We start from the raw sequence: 10,896 nt of genomic DNA, 5'->3' as shown, positions 1-10,896 counted from the left end.
ATATAATAAAACATAACTTAATCAGTATAAATAATAACAAGTATAAAAGATGAAATTAGTTTTGAAGAAAACAATTATCATTTCTCAATTATCCTTGAAATCTCCTAGGATTATCGTTGACATCCAATGCATCACACAATAGCCGCACTCAATGCTTCCTCTTTGCTTATTACACTAAATTCAATAAGATATTCAAAGTTAATTGAATATTAGTGTACACGGTAATAAAATGTAATTTTTAAGACATTAACCATTGTTTAAATGACTTACTTTAACTAGAATGCATTTAGCAGTAGCCTTGGACTTACTTCCTTGAATATCATTGAATCCCTTCAAAGCACTGGGTAAGAGAAACATGCATGCATATTGTACAATTAAAATATCTTACAAATGATAAATTAAATGTCTTACAAATTACAACTGACCTATTAATAATTCCTTTCAAGTAGTTCTTAGACTTATTGTGCATGGAACAAAACCAGGCGACAACATCGTCCTTAGGACATATAATGACCAGTTGCCAATGTACACTGCATTGGAGAACATTAAGTTATTATTGTGCATACATTATTTAAATTGACTTGTTCAATTTTACTTACCCATTCAAGTAGGCTCCTAGGTAGACATCTCTTCGTTAATTTTGCATCTATTTCTTGATATAATCCTCATATTCAAATTGCGATTGTCCAAATCTCTATATGAACTGTGGCTCAAGGAATCCATACACAAAGGCATTCCCCGATCCCATACTTAACTCATTCATATGCCTATTGTTGTTAAAGTAAATTATGCATCAATTTAAAACAATTAGTTATGTCAGTCCCTCAACTCCCTGTTTATCCTACACAGTTAATAAACATAAGTCAATGACAATCAACACTTTATTTGTAATAAATTCTTTTTTAATAATAACAAACACAACAAAAGGAAATACATGTTCTGAAAAATGCAGTACAAGATGTGTCAGCCAAGCAAGGAAGGTGTTAAGGGCTTGCCCCACTAACTGAACCTCTTGATGGGTACAAGGAAAAGAGCATCAACATCTTGAACTTCCTCAACACCGACCTTCACTTGATCATTTCCCAAAGGGATGTTGTGGATAGTTGCTGACCCCTCATAAACTCTTCCAAGGGAAACCAGGCGGGGAGGATTGTCATCAATATACAACCCATAATTCTCTGATTCACCCACGTCTGGGTCCTACCCCAAGGGACCGGCGCAGCTTCCCTTTGTGCTGACACGAGCAACAGAAGGACCAGCCTCAAGCTCAGGAGGTAGTACGAGTCCCTAGGATTACATCTGGCTAAAGGACAACATTAGTTGTCGAGTCACTTTTGTAGTGATCGACTAAAAGACAACAGTAGTCACTTTTGTAGTGATCATCTCTGATTTTTTGTGTTAGCTACTTTGTAATATTTTTTCTTAATCGATGCAACTCTTTGAGGTTAATCGACACAGATATGCAGGAGCCTGCTAAAGCCGGTCCAAAGTATTGTTTGATCGTAACACCGGCTCCAGCAACACGGGCACAACCAGAGTGCTCTGATATTCCAATGGTAGCAGTAAGTACATCCTGACTTCCATGGCCGACAAAGTTGCCCTGTGCTGACTACTCTTCAGGGGAATCTTCCAGTCAATAAAATACTGTGTGAGTTTACGGACTACTGTTGTTATTATATAAATTGACCATTGAAATAAAAAAAAACTTTCAATCCTATTTGCAATTTCACGTGCTGCCTCAGATGTCATCTTTCCAAATTTTTTGGTGCAAGCCATCTTCCACTTCACGTGTCTTCCAATGGGAGATGGAGGATCAACGGTTGTTTTTGTGCTCCCGAATTGGGCTGCTTGCTCCAATCGTTTCTTTTGTTTTTCCTCCATTAGCTTTTCTTTTAGTCAATCATAACTCCCACGAGATAACATGCGAGGGGCAGTGTTTAGTTTCTGGATGGCCTAAGCCTTCTTTCTAACATCTTGTCACAATTAGACAAAAACTTGTCAACAAAATGGGCTTGAAAATAATGTGTAATTGTCAAATTTATAAACAATGCAAGTCAACTAACCTCCATGAAGGGTCTCGATGACTCTAACAAAAATTTTGCCACTTTTCTTTGCTAATACTGTACTTCTAATAGACAGTGTCATCCTCCTCATCCTTGCCTTATGCTAGAGTCCATTAGGAGGTCAAATCTGACTTAAACTGCCTCCATCGCTCTCCTACGATCTTAAGGATTTTCTTCTTTGTCCTTTGGTCTGACGCTTTTGGAATATCAAACTCAGTCTGTGATACAAAAATTACATTGAATAGTTAGTCAATAACATTCAACATTATAAGATTTTTAGTACAACCAACTACAATAACATTCAACATTTAATTCAAATACTTGAATGTCCACCCAAATCAAATCCTTCTGAGTTGCAGGAACTTATTTCCAATTAACAAATATAGCATCCACTTTGTCTTGAGCGGCGATCCCCAAATACGTCCTTAATTCGTTTTTATGGGCACCATCAGCTTTCCCAGTGGTAGGATCCACATGAATCACCGGTCTCTCCATCCTGATGGGTCTAGTAGCCAATGATCTGAGCCGCGTTGCTTTACTAGTTTTCTTTGACGTAGATGGTAAAGGTGTTGACTTAGGAGGAGAAAGGGAGATCGGTGGTGTAGTCATGTGCCTATTAAAAAACAACATTAATTAAACTCAACTCAAAAGTATAGTAAGTTATGTAATTGTAAATGTGGAAACAAGTAAATATAAAAAAGATTGCATTATATTATCATTTGTGTGGAGAAAAGAGTGAGACAAGTATCAAGGGTTGAATCATCATCTTCAAGATTAAGACCAATGGTTTTTCCGTGTAGAACCATTGACCACCTTTCATCACAAGGATCTTGAACATAAAACACCAGTTTAGCTTGTTTTGCCATGATGAAAGACTCATTATGATAAGCTAGCTTCTTTAGATCTACCAAAGTAAATCCAAAATCATTGGTTCAGACACCCATATTTCTATCAACCCACTTACACTTGAAAACACACACATTGAATTTAACATAATTAAGGGATCATGTGTAGGGATGAGTTACTCACACTTGGGGATTAGAAGAAGTATGTATAGGGATCCTTAGAGGATCAATTCTGGGTTATTTTGGGTTGTTTCTTTTTCTTTTTTTTCTTCTCTAAAATTAAGTTCTATTTTTTTTTTAAATTGTTTCGCTTGTCATTTTGACCGAATTTTACTCGTGTAAGATTTGTTTTTTTTATATGTTTCCAGCTTTGAATTTTACGTGAATCATTTACATGTTTCCAACTTTGATTTCAAATTTTGAATTGTATAATATACGCGTTAATTCCTTTTTATATACGATCCCCTAACGTGAATGACCAAACCTCAAATGGATTTTTTTTTTTTTGTATGAATGATTCTTATGGCCTGGACTTTTTAAGTTTGGCATTAAGCAGCATCGCACCCCTATGTCCTTTGGTTATAATAATTAACTGTGTGAATATGGATATAAGAGTTGATTTCCAAATGTTTAATGGCCTAAAAAGAATTGCAGTGGGTAAAGAAAAAAGTACTGGTACGTTAAGGTGCAGTATGTATGTTTAATATGTTAATGAATTTTTAATATTGAATTGATAAACGGATTGTGGTAGGTGAACATTCTTTCAAGGTGCAATAATGTATGTTAATAATTGGAAATATTAATTCATAAATGATTGTGCAGTAGTGAAGCTTTAATTTTTTTATATATATATATATATATATATATATATATATATATATATATATATATATATATATATATATATATATATATATATATATATATAAAGTTTTTTGGTGAAAGTGCCCTGTATGTGATTCCTCGTGGCACTGTTTTTGAGATTTCCTATAGTAGTTTAACATATATATTGGAGCATTAAGAAACATTTGGAAGTATACAAAATGGTTTGGTACTGTGTTTATTTTTGTCTTAGTGTATTTCAAGTATGCATCTTCATTGTGATGTGTAATAATAATAATAATAATAATAAGAATAGGAATAAATAAAATAAGGTTATAGAAATTATTGTTTCATAGTGATTATTTTTGTTACTTTATAAATTAATTGTTGTAGAAGTTTTTTTTTATTATTTTGTTGAATTAATATATTTCAATTTAATTTATATTTTTTTTTGTTTTGTTTTGTTGCGTCAAGTAAATGTTACTATTGAATGATATGTGTAGGATGCATGGGATGCGATAAATTATTTTATTATGAAATTGTGATTGAGATTGTGTGTAAGTGATAATCATTTGGTACGTAATGGATTGTGAATTACATGATTGTTGAGATGTTGTATGTATTGAGTTGTGAGCAATGGATTATGTAATCACACAACTGTAAGACCCTTTAAGGGTGACGAGTTAATGCGCGATAAGTTGTGATAGGATGCATTGTGGGAACCCGACAAGTTTAATCACTTGAGGCGCGATGAGTTAAAATAATTTAAAAAAAATAATTGGGATTTTGAAAACAATTGAGTAGGTGCGTGCATTGCATAATTCATAGGTAGAGTCTGTGTGTTCAAATGTTTTTTGTCTGGGTTGGACCTGAATCAGGAGGGAGAGGCCCTAACGGACTCTTCGGAGTGTAGGCCTTGGGGGTCACCCGGTTTGAGTGTTTCTTTAAGCCTATGTCGATCCCACATGGTTGGAGCATTCTCGCAAAACAGCGTGATCCTGACTGGTCTCCCTATGATTTTACTTAGTGAGAGTGATCTGACATACCCATTGTGTGGTGTGTCTTGTCATGTACTCCTAGATGCCCGACGAGGTTTTTCACTTAAAAATGTACCACATTGCATGTAGGCTTGAGTCTAGAGTATTTGTTGCATAACGCATGTATCTGACTTTCATTGAGTTAACAATTATGGTTTGATGTTATTTTCTGGAGTGTGTGAACTTGAATGGACGTGAATAATGTGTGTGATTTTGTGAAGTGATGTTATTTATATAAATTCAGCTTTGAGTATTATATGTTTTACATGCTCTAATGTTTTATTATATATGAATGTGATAACTCATTCCCGATGTGTGTTTGTGTTTGGGCTGATTGCCATTTTGTTTAGGTGAGCCATCGCATGATGAGTTCCACGCTAGAGATGGAGAGACTTAGTCCGTGATAGGGATATGCTCTGATAAGTGTGACATTGGGGCATAGGATTGTACTTCGCATGTTATAATTTCCGTGAATGATATGATTGCATTATATTTTCTATTTTAGTTTTTTGTTATTCAAAACGGACGACCTTGTTTTGAGCCGGGATAACCTTTTTTTTTATTCGAACAATTTCTACTATGTTTTCACTAAGTGGATGTGAATCTTTTATCCTTTTGAATTGATTTAAAGTCAATGTGTTTTTAGAAAAAAAAAAATCCGCATGATTTTATTTCCTTTTATTCGTTATTTGTGAGGGTAAAGGGTGTCACATTTAGTGGTATTAAAGCAGGTCGAACCTTTCAGCCATGTGTGTTATGAGATTTCTGTGTTTCCTTGTGTACTTTGATGTGTTGTGTTTGTTTTGTTTGATTAAAAGTGTACTCTATTGTGTTGGTACATTTTTTTCTCTTCCTTTTCATAGTTTTGTTTCTTGCGTGACATAGGAAGTAATGGCTGCAAGAAATGAGTGAGAACGACTTCTTACTGAGGCCTTGAACAACTTGGCACAAGTTATGGCCAATCAGGGAGGCGGTGGAGGAGCAGCTATGTACCATGGGTTAGATTGCTTTCAGAGGAACAACCCACCTACCTTCAAAGGGGGTTATGATCCTGAGGGAGATTGAGAAGATCTTTCTGGTGACGGAGTGTTAGGACCAGCAAAAGGTGTTGTTTGCTACTCACATGCTAGCAGATGAGGTAGAGTACTGGTGGGAGAACACTTGCCCATGTCTAGAGGGAGCAGGTGGTGCTATTGTCCCATGGGAAGAATAGGAAGTAGATGGAGTTCCTCGAGCTAAAACAGGGAAGTATGACAGTGGCAGAGTATGCAGCGAGGTTTGAGAACCTTGTAAGGTATTTTCCTCATTATCAGGGGGAAGCTGGGGAGAGGTCCAAATGTGTGAAATTTGTCAATGGCCTCTGACCAGAAGTAAAGATGATGGTGAATTATCACAGTATTCACAACTTTGCATAGTTGACCAACATGTTGTTAGTCAGTCAATACGACTAACTTTTGTGTAAAAAAACTGTTGTAAATTGTATACAACTGCTCCCATGTATAGTTGTTTTTGGTAGTATTGTAATTACTTTTTGATAATTTAGGTAATAGATACTTTAGTATCCCAATTTTGTGTATTTAATAATCATTCCACTTCAATTTTAGGTAAAATAGGCAATATTGGTGAAGTGCAGATTTCATGAACTCGCTCAGCCTCTCATCTTCTGGCTAAGCGCATCATCCGCTAAGCGCCTCATCTGATGGCTAAGCGCATGGACAATTCTGGAAGAAGGATGAGCTATATAGAGGCGCTGAGCGAAAGCCAACTCGCTAAGCACACCATCTTCACCTTCAGGCTGAGCGAGCGTAACTAGCGCTAAGTCAGAAGTCACTTACATGCGCTAAGCGAGCTCATCTTCCGCTAAGCGTGCATCCACCGACAAGATTGCCTACTTAAGCTGAAATCATGATTTCTGAAAAGAGGGTGAGCATTTTAGAGAGATAGCTTTTGGTTTTGGCTGTGAAGAGACTGAGAGATAGCTGAGCTTGACGAGGAAGCCATCTTGTGGAGCTTTGGATGAGATCTAGAGTGATTGTGAGATTTCTAGAGGTGGAGGAGACATCCCCACTACTTGTACTTCTTCAGTCTTTCATTTTCTCTTTTCATTGTTATAAAAGAAGCTTTCCTGCTATGGAGAGCTAAATCCTCAGTTGGTTCTTTCTATGGGGTACTTGATGTAAATACTTTCATATTTATCTAATGATGTTTTATGTGTTCATTGTGCTATCAGTACTCAATTCTAGTGTGCCTTTGCCTTCATCATGTAACTGCATGCTTAGTTAGGGTCACTCACATTGGGAAATGGTTTGATCCTTAGAACTTGATAGGACGAGGCTAGCTTATCGTACTTTCACGAGACATCGGGGTACGATAACTTAGTTTTTGGTATGTTATGTCTTAATGCGGTTCTGGTTAAGTTTAGTCCAACAAGAGATATCTTAGGACAACGCTTGATTAGGATTAGGCTAAACATGCATGAGACATCGGGGTTTAGTAGTCCAGGAGACAACATAGAACACATAAACATTGTTAGGTAGAGAACATCCTTAATAACATCAGTCTACCCTATAGGAAGACCAACAAGTTGTCTATCTGTCTTTACACACCACTACTCACCTCTACTTGCTTTTGAATAGTTTATTTTACATACTTGTCCATACAACACACCAACCTTTTATCACAAGACACCTATTTACTGAACCATAGCTTTACCAAGTAAAACAAGTTCCCCGAGAGTTCGATACTCGGTATTCACTTAACGTTTTATACTACTTGCGCGATCCGGTGCACTTGCTGGCCGTCAAACAAGTTTATGGCGCCGTTGCCGGGGAACTTCTTTCTATTTGGGAAGTTTAGTTCAATTCTTTAAGTGTCTATTTTTTATTCTTTTATTACTTGTGAATACTTGTTTTGTTTATAGTTGTTTTCTTCTTGAATTGGATAACCGTTGTTTATGTCAGTGTTTTGTATGCATAGATCTCCTACAGGTAATTTAGTTCCTCTGGACTTGGAAATTGAAGCCACGTTAAGAAGGAATAGAGCCAAAAGGAGAAGGAAATTGTTGCAAGACAGGACAGTAGCTTTCATTCTAGAAGAAGAAGCTCAATCCTCTGACTTTACATCGTCTTATTCACCGTCATCAAGGGAATCCACTACATATTTACCAGAAGCCTCTGTCATGGCTGATGAACATCAACACAGGGTTACCCTTGAGGATTATTCCAGTAGTTTAGTGCCACAATTCTTTACAAGTATTGCAAGGCCAGAAGTCCAAGCACATAATATAAACTACCCTCATTCTTTAATTCATCTGATACATGGGAACCTATTTCATGGATTACCAAACGAGGATCCCTATGAACACTTAGAAATATACATAGAGATTTGTAACACTGTGAAGATTGTAGAAGTGCTAGATGATACCATCAGGCTCAATTTATTTTCATTTTCTTTGGCAGGAGAAGCCAAGAAGTGGCTCTATTCATTCAAAGGTAACAGCTTGAAGACATGGGAGGAAGTTGTTGAGAAATTTCTGAAGAAATACTTCCCCGAGTCAAAGACTGCAGAAGGGAAAACCGCTATTTCATCATTTCACCAGTTCCCTAATGAGTCCTTGAGTGAAGCATTGGAGAGGTTTTGGGGTTTGTTAAGAAAGACTCGCACACATGGATTCTCTGAGCCAATTCAATTGAACATGTTTATAGATAGGCTGAGACCGCAAACCAAGTAGTTGTTAGATGCTTCAGTAGGAGGGAAGATAAAGTTGAAAATCCCTGAAGAGGCAACTGAATTAATTGAGAATATGTCTGCCAGTGATCATGCCATTCTACGAGATAGAGTACATCAACCCACCAAGAAAAGCTTGTTGGAGTTATCATCACAAGATGCTTTGTTGGCACAAAATAAGTTGCTTTCTAAGCAACTTGAGATCTTAACAGAAACACTTGGTAAGTTGCCAACTAAACTGTCTACTGGTCAACCTTCACATTCTTCTATTTTGCAGGTTACAGGTTGTACCATTTATGGTGAGGCTCATGAATTAGGTCATTGCATTCCCATTGAAGAACACACTCAGAAAGTTCATGGGAAATCAACAGAGACAAGGATACAACCAAGGAGGATTTTATAATCAGCAAGGGCAATGGAGATCACACCATCACAATCAATTTAATAAGGACCAGGGTGGACCTTCCAACAAACCACCTCAACAAGGGCCAAATATTTTCCAGAGGACCACCAAACTAGAGGAGACACTAGCTCAATTTATGCAAGTGACCATGTCCAACCATAAGAGTACTGAGTCAGCTCTGAAAAACCTTGAGATCCAGGTGGCTCAACTGGCCAAACAGTTAGCTGAGAAGTCATCCTGCAGCTTTGGAGAAAATACCGAGAAAAATCCCAAAGAAGAGTGCAAAGCTGTTATGACAAGAAGCAGGAAGCTTGTGGCGGCTGAGGATGAGGATGTTGTTGCTTTGAAGGACACTACTGATATAAATAAGAATGAGGTAAGAGATGAGAGGAGTCAGTGGAGAGAAAAACCAATAATTGTTGGAAGGGATGAAATAAAAGACAATGAAAAAGAAATAGAAGGAGGAAAACAAAAAGAAAAAGTTGAAAAAAATAAAAAAGAAAAGAGTAAGAGTGAAAAAACAAGATAAAAGAGTAAAGAAATAGCTTTAAATGAGGGAAAAGAAGTGTCATACCCTTTGGTACCTTCCAAGAAAGATAAGGAACGCCACCTGGCGAGATTCCTAGATATTTTAAGGAAACTGGAAATAACTATGCCATTTGGAGAAGCTTTGCAACAAATGCCACTTTACTCAAAGTTTTTAAAAGACATGTTGACAAGGAAGCACAAGTACATTCACCAGGAAAATATAGTTGTGGAGGGTAATTGCAGTGCTATGATTCAGAAAATTCTTCCACCAAAGCACAAAGACTCTGGGAGTTTGACCATTCCTTGCTGAATAGGTGAAGTTACAGTGGGAAAAGTTCTCATTGACTTGGGAGCCAGTATCAATCTGATGCCACTCTCCATGTGCAGAAGACTGGGAGAGTTGAAAATCATGCCCACTAGAATGACTTTACAGTTGGTTGACCACTCCATTACCAGACCATATGGAGTAATTGAAGATGTTTTGGTCAGAGTAAAACATTTTATCTTCCCAGCAGACTTTGTTGTAATGGATACCTATGAAGATAATGACATTCCCTTAATCTTGAGAAGGCCATTTATGTTAACTGCAAGCTGTGTAGTTGACATGGGAAGAAAGAAACTGGAAATGGCCTTTGAAGATCAAAGAATTGATTTTGATTTATTTGTAAAAGACAAGCCTGTGCTAGAACAAAATGTTTGCTTGCGGGTAAGGGAGGTTGAACAAGAGGTCTTGATTGGCTCGCTAAGCCTGCCATAGGTGAGCTAAGCCCAATTCAATTCAATCTAGATTGAGCTAAGCGAGAGCCCGCTTGCTAAGCGCATCGTGTTCACTGGCTAAGCGCAGTGTATCCATGCTAAGCCCAATTCATTGCGGCATGTATAGCGCTAAGCTGGCACTCACTCGTTAAGCGCGTGCCCCTCCTGCATATAGGATGCATTATATTCGCTAAGCCGACATTGAGCCCGACTTAGCGAGAGTTGCATGATTTCTTATCTTCACAACTCGCTAGTGCACATCTTTGGGCTAAGCGCAGTTCAAAAAAATAAATAAACAATATAATAATTTGAATTTTAAATGGGCCCCATGTTGGCCCGCCAAGAGAGGAGGCGGAAAGCCAAACGTCTCTTTCTCGTTTAGCGGGTTGACTCGCTAAGCGAGTTGGTCGAAAATGGATAAGTGAAGTGCAATAGCAGTTACACTTACACTTATCCCAAAAATTTGAAAAGCTTTTTCTGCAACCTCTCTCCTCTAAAAATTGCACATTGCATCCTCGACCTCAATCTTGCATCCTTCATCAAATCTTCACTGAGCATCTGCGATTCATGTAAGTTTCTAACTTCCCTTATTCTTTTCTATTATTGATACTTTAGGATAGCAATTTAATTTTTAGGGTTAGATTGTAAGTAGAATAGATAAAAATTAGGACTTTGTTAGGAGTTGTAAGTGGTAGATAATGTTGACTGTGTTGCAT

This window comes from Glycine soja, chromosome 1, assembly GCF_004193775.1.
Source record: "Glycine soja cultivar W05 chromosome 1, ASM419377v2, whole genome shotgun sequence".
NCBI classification, from domain to species: Eukaryota; Viridiplantae; Streptophyta; class Magnoliopsida; order Fabales; family Fabaceae; genus Glycine; species Glycine soja.
This window is presented reverse-complemented; position numbering follows the sequence as displayed.